An 18,713-nucleotide genomic window follows, 5' to 3' on the forward strand; every position below is an offset into this window, starting at 1 on the left:
TAATTTCTCTCCCCACAGATTTTAACACTTTGGAGGAGTCCCTGCTTAAAGACTCTTTCAGTGGGGAGGGTGTAGCTCAGGGGTAGAGCGCACGCTTAGCATGCGTGAGGTCCTGGGTTTAAGCTCCGGTACCTCCATTAAATAAATAGATCAATACGACTAATTACTTCCCCCCGCCAAAAAAGAGAGAAATTAGTTTTGCTTTCCTACTTATATGAATCAAATTCCTATAGTGTTTCAAACAGACATTGATAGAGATCTTTGTAACAGATGAATTTATTTAGCTCTCAGTCTGTACTGAGGCACTGAGGTGCAATACACTCTCTATAATTAAGTTGGTTAACCCTTACAACCCTATGAGGTCATATCATTTCCATTTTACAGAGGCTAAAACAGAGAGGTTAAATGACTTACCTAAGGTCACACAGCTAGAAAACCACAGAAGCAGGATTCAAACCCAAGCTGTGTGGCCCCAAACTCTACACTTAAACCAAAACACCTTGTAAGACTGTATGTGTGCCTGACTTTCTTCAGCCTCGGCCTCAGCCACCTCACCTGTAAAATGGAGATCCTACCACCAGTTTCAGGATCCTTGAGGGATTAGCACCAGAGCGTTCGTAAGCAGCAGTGTTTCATATAGTGGAGTCTGAACTGAACTGGCCCCCATGAGGAAAGCTTTATTTCTGAGAAAAAAAAAAAAAACTGAACCAGAGAGATAACATGACAGAGTCAGAAAGGACTGGGGAGGCTGCCTTCTACAACCATTCTTCCATCCTTGGTTTGGAGGCTCAAACTTCCTTCTCCAGCTTTCTTTCATCACTTACAGTAATGAGTATGCTGTCCACAATGCAGTCCAATCTGTTGAAATACAGGGAGGTAAGTTCCTTACCAGTAAAACAAAAACTGACATCTTTTCAAATACAGCAGCTGCCAAGTTACCCCTTTCAATAAACTTCCAGACTCCCGAATCCCCTGATACCCCTTCTGGGTTCCAGCTTGACAAAGCTTGTCAAAGCTGCCTTCAAAGTATGATACTCAGAACAGAGCTGTGTCAGGCTGGGTATAACCACAGCAAAATAAAGAACACTGTCCCCTCCCTTGATCTGCATCTTTTACTTCTGTTAATGTGACCCAAATTTGCGTTCTCTAAACAGTGTTAAAATAGCCATGTCTGTGATACAAGATCTCAGCTCCTAACCCCAGTTACCCTCTATCCTTCAAAGCTGCCCCTTGATAGTGACTAAAAAGAGACTTTTGAGGAAATAAACACAGTGTTAGCTCTCCAGGCCAGAGAAGACAAATAAGGCCATGAAACCAAGTTTATGTGGCCCTCAAACCCACTAAAAGATTAAAACAATCTCAAGTCAAAGTCTCAGAGCTTTGCAGTATGAACCGTTCTGAAACCTGAAAAGACCAACTCAGGCAACTCCTATTGCTGACTTTGGGGCTGCTTGGTGTTTCCAGCTCTTCCCTCCCCAGACACCTGTAGGAAGTAGAATTGTGCTTCCTGACCCTCTGGTGTGGAGCATGCTTGTGTGACTACTTCCAGCCCATGAGTTCATTTCTGGGCCACAGCATTTAACGGCCAGTGCAAAGGCAGACCTTCCAGAGGCATCCAGAGACCGCCAGCTGGGTACCTGAGGGAGAGCTTAGTATGAGCAGAGCCCACCTGCCAAATGTGATGGACTGTAGCCTGAGAAAGAAAAACATCTTCCCTTGCTTTTAAGCCACTGAGATTGTGGTGGTGTTTGTTACCATAATATAACTCCGTGTTCTCTGACTGATATAACTCCATTATTAAATTCCTGAAAGGAATGGCATCTCCCCCTCAACATTTCATAGATATGTCTCATGCCACCTGGCATCACCTAAGAACTGACACTCATCCCAACCCTTTTTCTTCCTCACCCCCTTTTTTTTTTTTCTGATTGAGCTTACCAGCTTTATTTGAAGTGAAAATGCTTAGGATTATAGAAGCCTAGAAGTTACTGATAAACCAGCAAGAAGACCTCCTCCTTAGGTCTTAGACAACAGCAGCTGTAGCAAGAATTTGAGCTATGACCCCCTGCAGGGAGCCACTGCCCTCCAGCTTCAGAGGTGCAGGGGCCACCCAACCCAACCATGAGCCTGCAGCGGGGAAGGATGGCTGAAGGAAGGGAGAAAGATACCATCGAAAACAAACTGAGATTTTGTGCAGCCCTGGGGCTAAGTTCAAGGTCTCCTGAGGAACAGTCCTCTGCTTGGTGAAACTGGTTCATTCCAGGCAGAGCCAAACCAGGAAACGAAATTCCATAAACAGCCTCCCAGACAGGCACCTCCAGCTACGGATGTGCAGTCACTGTTCTCCTACTGGTCACGGCAGGAAGTGAATAGCATGGTCTTACTTTAAAAGTGAACAAGCTGCTGCAATTTTGCTCTTTGCTCTGTGAGTCATGGGGAAGTGACACCCTGCAGAGCAGCCGTGGACCCAGAATGTCTGAGACACAGGGCTGCCCAGCATCTGCCAGGCTTCCTTCCCATTTGCTGCATGGTCACTTCAGTGCAGGGACCTCCGTCTACCTCCCCACCTCCGCTACCACCACCACCACACACTGGGGCCCCAGGTGCACCTTCTGTTTAGAACACATATGTTTTGTCTCATGTCTGTGGAGAAAGGAGTCGGGCAGAAGGGGTGTGAAGAAAGGATAAGGAACAGGAGACTCGGCGAGTGAGTCACTGAGAGGCGGCACTAATCGGCCCCAAAGAAGACATAAGACTCACCTTAGGCTGTTCTTAAGGAACAAAGCTACTGACTTCCCAGGAGGCTCTCCATTCATATGTCACCACCTCCAGAAGCTTCCCTCCTGCTCCTCCCGTAACTCCTCTTTCCTCTGGTCGCGCTTGGAGCCCCAGTCCTGGGGCTGACAGCAGTTACACATGGCATTTGTCTTGCTGCATGTGGCCATCCGTGGCTCTCTCGCGCACCCTTCTATCAACTTCCCATGGCAGAGACCAGCCGTCCACCAGTGCCTACCACCCTGTGGCAGCCTCAAAGGCCGCTGGGTGGAGTGTGAAGGTTCGGTGTTGATGGCCTCTGTGCCAGGATACAGAAGCAGAGATCTCTGGGACCCAACGTGTGCTTGTTTCCCACCCTGACCCAGACCTGGGAAGCAGAATATCCAATCCATGCTTTATCAGCAAGAAAGGAAATAGTGGCACTTGGAACAGATGGAAAGGCCTTGGAGAGGCTCTTCCTGGGCCCTGGCTGTTCTGCTGCAGAGCCTTCAGCAGGGGGTGGAATGTGAGTCACTGTCCCCCACGGGCCTTCCTCACCCTGCCCCCCTCAGGCCCCTGGAGCCTCTCACCGTGGTCTCCATTCTTGGAGACCAGCTCTACAATCCTGACACCAGGCAGCCTGGAGAGAACTGGCGAGGCCCAACATCTAGGCTCTGTGACAGCCCATCTCCACCCTCCAGTGTGCAAGGCCCGGGCACCCCAGAAAGGAAGGAATCCCAGGCACTGACGTAGTGCCAAATCAGAGGAAGCTGGCCACAGCCTTTACTCCGTAAAGAGACAGAGTTCCTCAATTCTCCTGCAGAAGTTAGAGCTGCCAAGTTTAACCAGACATGAGCAGGAAAGAAAATGTGAGAGTGACTCCCCTGGCTCTCAGGGGACTAGGAGCTCTGAGACTCTCCCACTGCAGAACCGCATGGTGACTGCAGCACATGTTTGCAAGGACAAAGTGGCTGTGCACCCCTCCCCCTCCAAAGAAAACCAAGATGGAGTGACAACAGTGAAATCTGCCAGTGGCTAGTTGACCCAGGGTGGCCACTAAGGCCTGGCAGCAGGGAAATGGGGACATGAGTCTGCGACGCCTGTTCTGAGAGCCCTGGATCGGTTACTGTGCTGCGGAGTTGGTGGGTGCTGGGCTATCAGTAAAAGCACACCCTCTTTAAAGGAAAGCATGCCCAGTTGAGGCTTGGAGCAGGGATCCACCAGCTACAGCTGGCAGGACACAACCAGCTGCTGCCTGTTTCTGCTAGTAAAGTTTTATTTAAATACATCCCTTTATATGAATGCTGGAAATATTCTAGAATCTGTCCTGCCCAATACAGTAGCCACTAGCCACCTGTGGCTATTGAGAACATAAAATGTGGCTCGTGTGTCTGAGAACTAAACTTCTAACTTCACGTTTTAATTAATTTTAAGTAGCTACATGTGGCTAGTGGTTATCATAATAGACAATGCAGCAGAAATTAAGATCAAGCACTTTGAGTAGAAGACAACAAAAAACCAATCTACACCCAGAGAACGATTGGAATTATCAGATAAGCATAGTCATGTGGGGAAATGGCTAAAGAAATAACATAATCAAAGCAAAAACACTATTAGGAATAAACAGGCAGATTAAAAAGTAAGTGACTTTCTAGAAATGAAGAACTGAAGTAAAACTCCACAGCTACTGATGCATTTCAAGTAAATTGCAGATATCAAAAAATAAGATGAATAGGTAGATAGAAAAGTAGATATGATAGAGTGGAGTAAAATGTCAATAATAGAATATAGGTAGTAGGTATATGGATACTTACTGTAAACATCTTTTAATAGTTCTTTTGGTCATATGTTTGAAAATTTAAAATAATAAGTGTCAGGAAAAAATAACCAAGTAAATCTTCTATGATGTAGCACAGAGACAGGGAGATGAAAACGTGAGAGAAGTGAAGAGATTTGGAGGATTGAATAAGAGATTTAGAGGGCTGAGTAAGAAAGTCTTAGCTGTCTAACTGGAGTCCCAGAAAAAAAGAGAGGAAAAGAAATTATCTGAGGAAGAAATGGCTGCAAGTTTTCTTGAACAGATGGAAAACTGCATCCACAGATCCAAGATGTACAAAGTAGTATTAACGGTGGCTGTAAAAACTCTGCCACTCCACCCACTGAAAGGTGGAGTCTGCTTCCTCTCCCTTTGCAGCTGCACTGGCTTCAGCAACTGACCTGATCACTAGGCCACAGTGGAAGTCACACTGCGTGGCGCCTGAGGCTACATCAAGCCCGTCAGCTTCCATCTTGGTCCCTTGGAAAGCTGTTCTGGGGAAAGCCAGCCACCCTGTAATCTGACTAAATCTGACAAAACAGCTCTCAAAATTATATAAAGAGGGAGACATCTGAGGCCAGCCCTGCAGCTGTCCCCACCAACTTTCATGCTATAAATGCATTCAAGCAAAACCACCTTGGACCCTCCAGACCAGCTCAAATTTCAGCTAAGCATCATCAAGAAACTCCAGGCCATCCCACGTGCAGCGGGTGACTACCCCAGTTAAGATCTGCCTAAATTTCTGACCCACGAAAGTAGGATGAAAAAAATGGTTGTTTCTTTAAGCTACTAAACTTTGGGGCAGTTGGTTATGCAACAAAACCAGGAGACTAATTCAGAAGCAAAAGGACACAGAGAACCATCCAACCTTCTTCCTTCAAGTAGCCTTGCTACTTCTGTAGTCTTTCTGCTGTAGGATGTAGGTGGAAGCAAGTTCCCACTCTAACTCAAGAAGTGAGGACCAGCCGTTGCCCCACTAGGAACTGCTTCCTTGGGCTCAGGCCAGGAAGTACTCACTAATCTTCAAGATGCTAGCTCTGCTCCAGCCAGACTTGGAGAGGGAGCTGGGAAAGCCATTGAGCTCTGCAGAAGGCTCCGTGTTAGTCTGTGGAAAGCTTGGATCTTGCCTCGAGAGGGCACAGCAGAGAGACCAGCAGCCACTCTGGTCGTTCCTTGACTGGACAAGCCCTGGAATGTGGCTGGACTTAGGGAGCCAAGAGAGGGGTCCCTGTCTGGGACCTCCCCTCCAGTCTCAGACAGGGCATCCAAAGGCAACTGTCAACATGACACCAGCCATGAAGCTAGTGTAGACATCCCCATGGACCCCTTTGGTATCCCAGGACCTCTGTGGTAGGCTGAGGGTGGGGATACCAGGGAGGGTTGGGGAACACACTCAAGGGCAGTTGTGTCTAGAGGAACTTGGTGGGTGGCCACTGTCAGCATCGCTTTGGCCAGGCTCCCCATTGGTTCTGTGGCCAGCCCCTCTGGACGCCAGGAAGTGTGTCTCTTTCTGTAAGATGCCCATGATACCATGAAGAGACACTCTCAGGTCTCTGGGGCAGGCTGTCTGTCCTGGCTCTGGAAGGAGTGAGGTCAAGGCCATCCAAGGACAAGCCATGCCTGTGCCTCAGAGGGAACCACTTGAAGGCCATGGAGAGAGTGGGTGGTGTCAACACATCACTATCCGGAGATGCAGCCAGCAAGGTGACTCCTGCCTCCCTGGAGATGAGCCCAGAACTTAGCCAAGCAAAAAGACCTCGAAGCAGAAGTTGGGAGCAGCAAGAATCCCCCAAAGCAAGTCAGCCAGAGAGCTCTCAGCTGAAGGCACAGGAGAAGAGGACTGGAGAGAGGAGAGAGCTGTGAGATGACAGGGACAGGATATGGCCTGCCCTCCAGGGACAGTGGCGCCTCCTCCAGGAAAGCTCTCCACCACCTGCAAAGGGCTAGGAGAAAGTGGCACCCCTTCCTGGGTGGAGTCCTTTCCCATGATCCCAAATCTGAGTGATTAGCTGATCTGGTGAGTCCGGGGGTGGGCCCTGTGGCTGGCCCATCCTCTGAAGTGCCTGCCAGCCTTCCTCATTCTACAAGTAAGGACCGAACTGCCCGGTGAGTGGCTTGCTATAGGATTCACAGCACAGGAAGGGGCCTCTGCATTGGCTGAGGGCCAGGCAAGGATGCTTTGTTCTGGGGTCTCTGGCCACTTCAGATCAAAGACTGCTGTTTCCACTGGGGCTGGAGAAGAGGCTGTTTTTCAAAGGTCCTTCACACTTACCTATAGTGATTTGGTGGCCAGGATGCCGTCTCCCACAGAATGGGTGAGTAACAAGAAGGAGCTTGGCTAAACCAGATGGGGCACAGAAGTTCTGGAAACGCTGTTTCTTTTCTGTTTGAGTCTCTGGTCCAGGGGAGCTAACAGTGGGTTTGCAGGAAGGTCTTAGAAACGGGCTGGGAGACTGTGTAACCTGAGGCTTCATGAACTTTTTCCGTAAATCTGCTCTGCAATCACGGAAGACATAACACTTCCCTCTGAAAGGCTTGCATCTCCCACCTCGAGCATAGTTCCGAGACAGCAGGAGCCCATGCACAGCCAGCGCTTGCAGGGCACAGACGGGCACCCTTTTCTTTCAACAGTGTGGACCATGCCACATTCTACCACAGGGGAGATCCTCGAGATGCAGTCTGATCCAGGTTTGCCCCACAGTCATCCCTTCCTGTGACCATAAACCCGTTGACATGGACAACAGTCCAGCTCTGGGGGCCAGCCCAGATGGTCCAGCTGCACCAGATGTTCTGAGGAAACTGACTTGGCATCATCGGGATGGAGAATTCACCCATCTTATCTTTCAGGACCACATAGCAGCATTTCATGGGGACGTAGATTTCTGTCCAAAAAGGTCTGAGTCCTGCAGGAGAAAAAACACAGTGGAAATATTGGGAAGAAACCCTGTTCAGATGAGTGCTCTGAAGAGCAAAACTCCTATTTTTCTTTTTCACATCTTTCCTGTGCCCGGCCCAGGAGACTAGCGCCTTCAAGTTGTTGAGGGGAAAGTGTGAAGAGAGCTTGTTGAAGAAATAAGAGCAAAAAGGCAGCCCATCCAAGTTGTAGGAGATGGTGCTCCCTTCATCTGGCATTTAGGACTGATTCCCTCAAAGGGGAGGGACATAGGTGGATGAGGGGTGGGGCCTGAAGTCCCTCACAGAGGAAAACCATCTTCATAGGAGACGTAGTAAAGTCAGCTCTGGCCCCAGCTGAGAACAGGCAGGTGAGGACAACAACACTCAGCAGGAAGACCACGGTGAGAAGTTGTAAAGACTACCCCCAGCTCAGCCATTTGCCACCTGTCATATTGTGATTTATGATTATGTATTTGGTCTTCCCTGCTCCTGGCAGAGCTCCTAAAACTCTGGAATTTCCTAAACGAAGAGATTAATACATGTGTCTTTTATGTTAATGAGGTGACTTTTGGATCCCTAGGTCACCTTCAGATGGGAGCTGGTTTCTAGGGAAACCAACCAGGCAATGAGAGGGTTAGTACTTTCAGTCCCACCACAGCACCTCGGAGGAGGAAAGAGGGACTGGAAGTTGATTTCAATCACCAACAGCTGATGACTTAATCAGTCATGGAAAGAAGCCTCTGTGAACACCCAGAAGGATGCAGAGAGCTTCCAGGTAGCAAACGCATGGAGGTGCGGGGAAAGGGGTACCCTCTGAGAGCTGGAAGCTCTGTGCCCCTTTCCCTATGCCTTGCGCTATGCATCTCTTCTTCCTGGCTTTTCCTGGGTTATGTATAACCACTAATCTAATAAGTAAGCCATCTTCCTGGGTTCTGTAACCCATTCCAGAAAATTAATGAAACCTAAGGGCGGGGTCATGGGAACCTCTGATTTACAGCCAGCATCATAAGCACAAGTAACAACCTGACCTTGTGACTGACATCTGAAGTGAGGGCAGTCTGTGGGACTGAGCCCTTAACCAGTGGGATCTGACACTATCCCCAGGTAGATAGTTACAAAATTGAGTTGAATTGTGGGACACCTAGCTGGTGGTGAATTGCTTGGTGGTAAAACACACACACACACACACACACAACACAAACACACACACACACAACACAAACACACACACACACACACACACACGACCATCCAAAGCTCCCCAGCAGGTAGAAAGATCTCTGAAGGAGTAGCTATTATCAGGCAAGTAGCTTCACTCCCTGAATCTCAGTTTCCTTATCTTGAAGACTGCCATTTCTATTTCAAAGGGTTTTAGCCAAGGTTTAATCCATAGCATGCTTTTCATGTTCTTCCAACTGTTTTTATTCTATTGGGAGCGGATGGGGTTGGGGGATTCAGAGAAGCTTAGACACAGCCCTTGAGAACACACTTCTGTGATGGGCAAAATAATGACACTTACAAGGAGAAAAGCATACGAGACAGCCTCTGATGGCCTACGAGGAGCTTAGAGGAAGGGAGAGAGCCTCCAGGTGGTCCCCACGTGCTCTGTGGGTGTGGAACTAAACAAAAAGGCAGGCTCCAGTCGCCTAAACTCAGAAGCCACTGAGCCAACTCCTACCAACCCCAAAGGAATCCCCCTGCGTGGCCTTTTGACTTCTACTTCGGCTCAGCTCCTCCCTAGAATTCACCTACTTTTCCTTCCCCTCTCTGTAATCACATCTCTCACCTGGATTATTCCAGTACCTTCCTAACTCACTTCTCTGCTTCTTCTCTTATGGAATGGTCCACTCTTCAGAGTGGTTTTGTTCAGAGAGACACCACACCGTTCACATCCTCAAAACCCCCGAGTGGCCTGCCCTCGCTCAGGGAAACCCTGACACCTGAACACCCGTTGCCTCCCAGGCCTGCATCCCTTCACCTCACACTGGCTTCCCTTCTGTTCTTAGAACATTCTGTTCCCACCTCAGGGGCCTGGCACTTCTGTTCCCCGTCCCTGGGGCACTCCCCTTTAAGTTCCCATGGCTTTCTCCCTCATTTCAACCAGGTTTCTGCTCGAATATCACCTAAGAGAAAGCTTCTCTAACCACAGTCCAAAAAAGACCACTTCTCATCACTAACATTTTTCTTCCCCAAACCTGGAACTACTAGATATTTTCATGTTTAATCAATGGATCATGCCCCGACTGGAACATAAGCTGCACGGACGAACCTACTTTGGTTTGTTGGCTGCTGCATTCCCTCCGCTTAGAACAGAAAGGTGCCCAGCAATGGCGGCTGTTCATCAAACATTGGCTGAACATGTGAATAAGACTGTCAACTATTCAACACGGTGTCACTTGGACAGGACAAGAGGTCCGTAATCATAAAACCATAGACCAGTGGGAGAGCAGTGACACATCCCAGAATAAGCATGTCCCTTGTCCCTGACTATAATAACCAGAGTCCACTTGGCAGATAAGGGTGCAGAGTAGGACAGTGGCCCTCAAACGAGTGAGCTCGTTTGCAGGAGGGCTTGGAAAGCCTGAGATTACTGGACCCCGCAGTCCAGAGTTTGATTCAGGAGGTTGGGGCCTGAGAGTTTGCATGTCTAACAAGTCCCCAGGTGATGCTAATGATCCTGGTCTGGGGCCCTCACTGTGAGAACTATTAAAAGAAATGAAAATTGTTTCCTTTTCTGCCCAGAGAAGCCCAGGGTGAGACTTATTTCAAGAAAGCCACTATGCCTGCCCGACCTTACACCACGTGGATCCTAACAGCTGATCTTTGTTCACCATTTTGCCATCTTCTCTTTTAACATCTTCACTCACCTTTGCTGAAGGGGCCCCTCCCCGATCCTCTTAGCTAAGTTCTTCCAAACTCAAGTCTCACCTCCTCTGTGGAGCCTTCCGTGACTGCACCGGCCCATGATGCCCTCCCCCTTCTTTGCGCCTGTGGAAATGCTCTCTCGGTTTAGGTGCCAGATCATTTTTCTCATCATTCGTTTTCCTCATACATCCCATGCTTGTCTCACCTCATCTCAGACCAGAAGCAGAAGCAAGTCCAAGTTGTGACCATCTACTCTGAGGGCTCAGAACCATGGCAGGAACAAGGTCCCACACAGCCTGCTGCTACATGCCCCTACCACCCAGAGATGAGACCCAGGCTTGGGAACTCCCCACCCATGGAGCAGCCCTCACGGGTATCTAGTGAGCACCAGGACGTGACTTCATCTGGGTCATTAGGGTCCCCAGGACAGCCGAAGACAGAAGGAAATGACAGCAGAAAATTCACTCTTCACCCAGAAACTTCTAAATTCAGGCCGGCCAGAAATACACCACCCAGAAACATACCAGGAGTAGCATGCTCTTTTGTCCTGTCTCCTGGGGCCAACACAACAGACGTCAAAGGCAGAGAGTGTATCAGAAGCCATGCAGATGGGGTTTAACCGGACGGAGACACCTGGTGGCCAGCAGGTGTTCCGTGGTTCTCGGTGTTGATGGCTACACATTACAGTCACCTGGGAAGCGTGTGCACGTCCAGATACCCAGGCCCCACTCAAAACCAATTAAGTCAGAATCTCTGGGGGTGGGACCCAGGGCTTGGTATTTTTTAAGCTCCCCAGGTAACTCCCATGTTCAGCCAAAATTGAGCAAAGCTGTTATATTCTCTCCTAACTCAGGAATGTCAGCGTAGACATGGCACATTCTCCATCTTACTGGAGTCATTCATTTGGGCCCTTAGGATGGTCCTGGTGCTTGGCAGTCACGTGTTGCTCAGTTCTGAGGCATGACTCTGCACAGGGACAAGGAACACTTAAGTAGAGATCAAATACCAGGCTTCTTGCCACGTCTGACCTCAGGATTGTATTGTTGTACCAAAGGGTATCAGTTTTGAGTTTCTAGTAAGGCCAAGAGCCGCGCCCCCGGCCCTAACGCTAAAGCCAGTGTTTGGTTACAAGCAATGCTGCGCAGAGGCTGGTGGAGGCTTCTTTACGGAAGAAACAACCAGCCTCAGCTGCCTGCAGCAGGCTTGGCCCCAGGGCTGACTCTGATCTTACTTCCTCTGCATTTCCCGGAGTTTTGGAGACATCAGAGTGAGAGGATTTGTCCTGGTCTTAGGGGTCATGATTTGATGACTACCTGGCTCATTTTCTCAAAGCCAAAGTCCCCCAGTATTGATGACAACATAGACTTATACCCATTCTGTGAACATACCTGACTCATCTGTGTCCCAGTGTCATCCACCTCTTGAAGAGCTTTTGCGCCTGGGTCCCTATTGTTTCTTGGCCTGAGGTGTGGGCCCAGCTCCCCCACAGATGACAGGTGTCCTGAGGTCAGTGGCTAAGCCTTACTGGGCAGTCATAACCACGCAGGGTCTCCGGGGCCGTTGATGGGTTGGCAGAAGTATCTGAAGAGGAAGGCTGTTCTTCCCCCTGCAGGGCTCTGTTGAGAACCCAGGATTAAGGGCACGGGCGTGGCCACAGTGAGAGCGCAGCTTGCGTGGACATCACAAGCGCCACTCACTGATGTCCAGGGGCCTGAAGTCTGGCAGGAGATGTGCTCCTTGTAGGACAGGAAGCACTTGTTTTCCAGAGGTCTTTTCTCACCCCCTTACTCCCTCCTCACCTTCCCCATTGATTTATCTAGCAAGTGGCCCCAGAAACTTAACCTCCTGCTTCACCCCCTTGTCCCAGGCTCCCAAAGGGGCTCTGAACAAGATGCTGACATGCAGTATGGGGTTGGGGGTGAGGCTTCCCCCTCATCCCTCACAGGGCACAGCCATTGCACCCACTCCTGGATGGACCCCTCAACCCCGGGCTCCCTGACAGCAAAAGGGTGGCAGGCCAGGCTCCCCCTGCATGAAGAGCTGGGGAGCCCCGACATGCTCACCACCTCCCAGGGCCTGAGGGCAAGGCCCAGCTGGGCCTGAGAACTGACTGTGGACATGAGCCCAGGCCTGGCTCCTGGGAGCTAAAATTCCAGCCCTCAGGCAAGAGACAGAGACTTAGAGGAAGAAAGGCTGAGTGGGGGCCAGGGGCCCAATTCTGACAAGGCGGCCTTCCCTTCCAGGTAGGAGGGGTCTGGAGCCAGACAAAGCCTCCACTGACTCCTTGATTTTGGCAGGCCTGGCCTGGGGGGTGATTCACTAATGAGGCACCTGTTCTGCATCATCCAACAAAGGGCAGGATGCCCCATCACAGCTTGGGTGTAATCAGTGCAGGGGAACGAACATCAAGAACTCCTAGGGGGAACAGGCATTTTTCCAAAGACACCCAGATGGCCAACAGGCACAAGAAAAGATGTTCAACTTCACTAATCACCAGGGAAATGCAAGTCAAAAACGCAACGAACTATTATCTCACACCTGTCAGAACGTGTTCTCAAAAAAGAAATAACAGATGTTACTGATGATGTGGAGAAAGGCAACCCTCGTGTGCTGTTGGTGGGAATATAAACTGGTGCAGCCACTATGGAAAACAGTACCACAGTTCCTCAAAAAATTAAACATAGAACTACCATATGATCCAACAATTCCACTCCTGAGCATTTATCCAAAGAAAACAAAAACACTAATACGAACAGATATATGTACCCCTATGTTCACAGCAGCATTATTTATAATAGCCAAGATATGGAAGCAGCCTAAATGCCCATCAACAGATGAATGGATAAAGATGTGATTACTGATATATATATATATACATATATCTCCATTTTATATATATAATATATAATAGAATACTAGTCAGCCATGAAAAAGAATGAAATTTTGCCATTTGCAACAATCTGGATGGACATTGAAGATGCTATACTAAGTGAAATAAGAGAGAAAGACAAATACTGTATATTTTCACTTATATGTGCAATCTAAAAAATAAAACAAATGAACAAATATAACAAAATAGAAACAATCTCACAGGTACACAGAACAAACTAGTGGTTACCAGAAGGAAGAGTGATAGAAGGAGGGGAAAAATAAGTGAGGAAGGATTAAGAGGTACAAACTGCTTAGGTATAAAATAAATAAGTTACAAGAGTGTAATTTACAGCACAGGGAATATAGTTGATACTTTATAATAACTTTGTATGGAATATAATCTATAAAAATATTGAATTACTAATTACCACTAATTTGTACACCTGAAACAAACATAATACTATAAGTCAATTATATTTCAATTTAAAAAATCGATTAATAAAAATCAAAAACAAACAAAAATCAGACAAGAACAAAGAACTACTACGGGTCACACCAAAGCTGATGGAGTCACTTCCTCCCACCCCCAGCCCTGCCAGCCCTCACCAGAGGCTGAAAGCAAAGGAGAGGAACCGGCAGGCTCCTCCGCACTGGTTTCTCAGGAATCTTTCCACCCAAGCCTGGGCGGGGCTAAGGCTGGGGATTCCCCTGGAGTGAAACCAAGCCGGATGTGGAGTTAGAGCCCCAGAGCCCACACTTACCTGTGGTAATATTATCTGTTCAGTGGGACTTTGGGGAACTTTGGAGGGCAGTTTTTCTACATAGAAAAGTTTGAATAAACTTTTAGTTTTTTCAAATCAACATAACATTTTAGCATTATCTATTCAAAAATATTCCTTTAGCTTTTTTTTTAAACAAAGAATTTAGTATAAAGAATTACTAACTAGGTATAAACTGATTGACTGCATCACCAATAATTATCATTCTGAGATACTCTATTGGGCAACAATTTCAGCAAGTGGAGTTTTTAAAGGTTAAGTACTGGATACTTTCAGGTGTCATTTATACATATTCCATCTTAACCATTTTTAAGCAGCACACTGTTCATTCAGCGGTGTTAAGTACATTCATAACGTTACACCACCATCCAGCCACAGAACTGAGCTCACCTTGCAAAACTGAAACTTGCTACCCATTAAACACTAACTCCCTGTTCCCCTCCCCTCAGCGTCCCTGCCAACTACCTTTCTAATTTCTGTCTCTATGAATCTGACTACTCTAAATAAGCGGAATTTTACAGTATTTTACTTTATGTGACTGACTTATAGCTTAATGTCCTCAAGGTTCATCCATGTGGTAGCCAGAATTTTATCCTTTTTCAGGCTGAATAATATCCCATTGTATGTACATACCACATTTTGTTTATCCATTCATCTGTTGAAAATCTTCCTTTAGCTTTTAAGTTCTTAAAATATTTTCAGTTCTTAAAATATTTTTCCCTATTTATAACTTTAGTAAACAAAATTATAACAAACATCTTTAAGGATTTCCTTGGCTAATATTTATTTGGTTAATATTTGGTCCCACTTATAAGTTTCATTAATTTAACACCTTCAAACATTTTAAACTACACTTATAAATTTAACATATGCAATTTTTTCTTAAATATCTCAGTTGTCTACTTAAACAAAATCTTACCAAGAACTTTAAATATGTATATAAATCTAATAAAGTTAAATGAATAAATACAGTAACATTTAAGTTTTCCTAACTTCTAAAACCATGCATAAATTTATTAAATTTTCTACTCAAAATCACAAGTCTAACTCAGATACTCAATTTTACTTTTTAAGTCTGAGTTATGTCTCACCCTTCTTCTAATAGAGCAAATTCTCTTCAACATAACAAGTACTTAAAATACCAAATATGCATAGGGTATTCTTAGAACAAAAGAATTAATCCTATAGGTTTATTTTTAAATCATTTCTATACTTGGTTATAAATCTTCCTGGGCCTAAAGAAGTTTTCCCAGAGGGTGGGATTTTCCAGACTTCCCAGAAAATAAGAATATGCACATTATACAATGCACCACATTAAATATCCATATTCCCAGGGCCTAATCCATGTCTGATGAATCAGCATTTCCAGGTAATCTGCCTGATTATAAAAGCTGCAGGTTTGTCTTACCGCAGAAGTTTGGAAACACTTTACTTAGGGCAAAATTGCTTCTCAGATATTTATAGACCAGGTTTTGGCCAGGATCTGACTAGATTCTCTCAGGGGAACTCTGAAAGGACTCCTCAACCTTCCTTTCCCCTGCAAGGTCATTGTATGTTAATGAGGGGCCTACCTTCACGAGAGGTGTGTCACGTTGCTCCAAGACTTCAAGTCAGATTACAGCCAGTGGGCTTCATCACTGGATTGGACTTTGCATTTCTCTGGCTCTCTAGATAATATAAACATCTTCTCCTCCTATCTCTAAAGAACTTTGAGTGTGATTCTTAACATATTTCTCCAGTTTCTCAGGACCCTGCATCCTTGTAGATCCTAAAATGCTGCCCCGTTGAACCCTGGTCTCTCCCTCAGCTTTGTGTGACTTCTCAGTCACAACTTCAGGGTCATTCTCCAGACAGGCCCCTAACTGGTGCCCTGATTCCAGCCCTGCCCCCTCCACGCAGCTCCTAGGTCATCTTCGCAAGATGCAATACCAGGGCACACCCTGCTAAGCCCTTCCCTTGTTAGAGCAGGCAGATAGCTAGACATGAGCAGAGACGGGGGGCACAGATGGCAGGAAACCATACATCCTGTGAACAGCGGGGATCCTTGGGCAGAGAAAAGGAGCAACCTCTGGACTGATAAGAAATCACACATTTTGAAGTGACAAGTGTCCTGAAAGGGGGGAAGGTAGGAATCTCCAGCATCCGAAGGTAACCTTTTGCCTATTATGCCCTCATTACAATAAAATCAGCCTTGCAGATTAGAAGTACCCATCATGCACTGACGCCAGAACACTTCTGATCCAGACTAAATAAGGACAAAAATCCCTCCTCCCCTCGGGAAGGTGGAGCTGCGATGAAAATCAAGGAGTAAGACCCCAAACCCTTTTCTCCCTGGTGAATATTCCACCCATTCATTTGTATACCCTGTATAACCAACTGGCCAAAGAAACTCACTGCAGCTACTCACCTGAGCCTGCTGGCTCTCCCCTTGACAACATACTATTGCTTAATAAATCCTTGCTTTACTTTCTTGACCTCCATGTCTCATCTCTGAATTTTTTCTGTGATGAAACAAAAACCTAGTCGCTGGCAACACCCTGGCTGGGCTCACGGAAACTTGCCTGCCTTTCCCCTGCATCCATCTCAGGCTGCTCCCACCTGGCCCCAGCCCCACAGAACTCCCCACAGCTCTCCAAAGGGGCCTGCTCAGTGCCACACCCTGGGCCAAGCACCTTCCGTGCTAGGCGGGGTGTGTGTGGTGTGCGTGTGTGTGTTCCATCTTAGCTATTTTTAAGCAGAATGTTGTTCATTCTGTGGCATTAAGTACATTCATAATGTTGTGCAGCCGTCACCACCATCCAACCACAGGACTCTGTTCTTCTTGCAAAACTGAAACTCTGTGCCCATTAAACACTAACTCCCCATTCCCTCCTCCCTCAGCCCCTAGCAATCACCCTTCAGCTTCCTGTCTGAGTTTGAGGACTCCAGGTGCCTCATGCAGAGGGATTATCTGAAGCCTGCTGAACCATCTCCAGCCTTGGCACTGGACGTTTCCTTTGCCTGCAATGCTCTCTCCTGACTTTCAGATTCCCACTCATCCTTTAAGATCCAGTCTAAGTGTGTCCTCCTCTGAAGTGTCCCACGACTACAAAGCCGGGTTCATTCCACACGCCCTCGCTTGGCATTCCCCACTGACCTAGCCAATCCTTCAGTCTGCACACACCTGCAGTCACTTTCTTACTTAGACAGAGCTCCGTGAGGCCAGGGGCTCTAGGTCTTTGTTCATCTCCAAGGCCTCAGCAGCGTGCAGAGCCAGCGTGCAGCGTCCCTTCCTAAGCCCCATCAGTCAAAGACAAGCATGCCCTGGGCTCCCCTGTACCATCCAGGACCTCACTACCACCCTGGGCTCAAAGCCCTTGTTTTTCATTTTATTGAGTGGGAAAAGAGCAGTTTAGCTGCTTTGCAGGATACCTGCCACAAGCCCCAGGGGCCAAGGCGGTTTCTTCCCCAACAAGTGTGACTGGTGACCTGAATGTGGCCACTGGCCAAGCTCTTTGTCCCACTGGGGAAGTGCAGATGGGTGACCATGATCAACAGATCCTGCAAGATGTCCAGCACAAATTATCTCTCGCCAGCCCGGTGGAGTGGAGAGCACGCAGGGCCCGGGTAAGTGGCTGGACGACGGCACGCATGTCTCCGAGGTGGCCGGGGGGCCAGACCCTTCCCGTAGTTGTCGCCGCTGCTGCTGCTGCTGCTACAGTTCTCCCTGTCGTGACCCTGCCCTCGTCGTGACCCTGCCCTCATTGTGACCCTGCCCTGTGGACGGCTGGCGTCAGGCTAGTGGCTGAGCCATGTGTGATGCAGCAAGTATCAACCATATCCTTCAGTTTTCTGTGTGGAGATGCAGCAGCCTCTCCATTAAACCCAGCGTGGGACAGAGAGGGCAGTTTCAGAGCACCAGTGCTAAAGCCTGCCTAACCCTTGTCTCCGAGGGAACAGTCCTCGCCAGAACTTTAAGCCTCAGGGAAGGTCTGTTTCTACTCAGGCCCAGTGTTGAAGGCTCAGGGGACAGGCCTTCATTTAACACCCAGCTAAGAGAAATCCTTGGAGGCTGACAGTATTTCTGGTCAAGTGCCCCTGATTTTGGCTGGGACAGTGGCTGATGTTTGCCCAAAGAGTGGCCAAAGGTAGTCTGCATCGGGAGGGTAGGAATAGCTCAGTGGTAGAGCGCATACTTAGCATGAACACGGTCCTGGGTTCAATCCCGAATACCTCCATTAAAAAAGAAAAACAAGGTAGTCTGCATCAGAATTGCAGGGCAGAGAGAGGCACATTTGCTAACATGCAGGTTCCCGGCCCCACCCCAGATAGTCTGGTTCTGAACCTCTGGGGAATGGGGTCCAGAGACATTCCTCATGAACAACATCCCCACCCCAAGGTAATTCTTGTGCTCACTAAAGTTTGCAAGGCATTGCCCTCCTGGTCCAAGAGCAATAAAGTCAACATGCTTCTCTGTCCTAGAGCAGGAAGGAAAAACTCATTTCTGCCCCAGGGTCCCGATTTCAGCAAAGTAAAAGAGTCACAATCATTAAACCCCTCCAGGTGAGTGTCATGGTTGTGTGTTTGCCTGGGTGCACATGCAGGGTGTGTGGTTGGGGGTGGTGAGGGGTAGACTTTGCACTTGAAGCAGGCAAGAGAGGAAGATCGAAAGGAGTAGGCAAGAGGAGGGTGACGAGAAAGAAAGGGGGTCTCCAGCAGGACTGCTGGACAAAGACCAACGGAAAGCCCCTGCC

The 18,713-nt window shown here is 47.9% G+C and overlaps 1 long non-coding RNA gene across 2 annotated transcripts in view; it reads right to left on the bottom strand.

Moving 5' to 3' along the window:
• Positions 1-330: 330 nt before the first annotated feature.
• LOC116157492 (uncharacterized) overlaps positions 331-18,713 on the bottom strand; it is a 29,029-nt gene continuing 10,646 nt past the window's right edge. Inside the window, exons 2-4 of one of the 2 annotated variants that reach the window (XR_010384169.1) lie at positions 6,843-7,473; positions 2,761-3,073; positions 331-1,637 (exon numbers count right to left, since the gene is read on the bottom strand). This is a non-coding gene — a long non-coding RNA (uncharacterized LOC116157492). Of the gene's footprint in view, positions 1,638-2,760; positions 4,408-6,842; positions 7,474-18,713 lie in introns of those variants that run through there. The other variant, XR_010384170.1, reaches the window with a different exon arrangement.

Source organism: Camelus dromedarius, chromosome 15, assembly GCF_036321535.1.
Source record: "Camelus dromedarius isolate mCamDro1 chromosome 15, mCamDro1.pat, whole genome shotgun sequence".
Lineage (NCBI taxonomy): Eukaryota > Metazoa > Chordata > Mammalia > Artiodactyla > Camelidae > Camelus > Camelus dromedarius.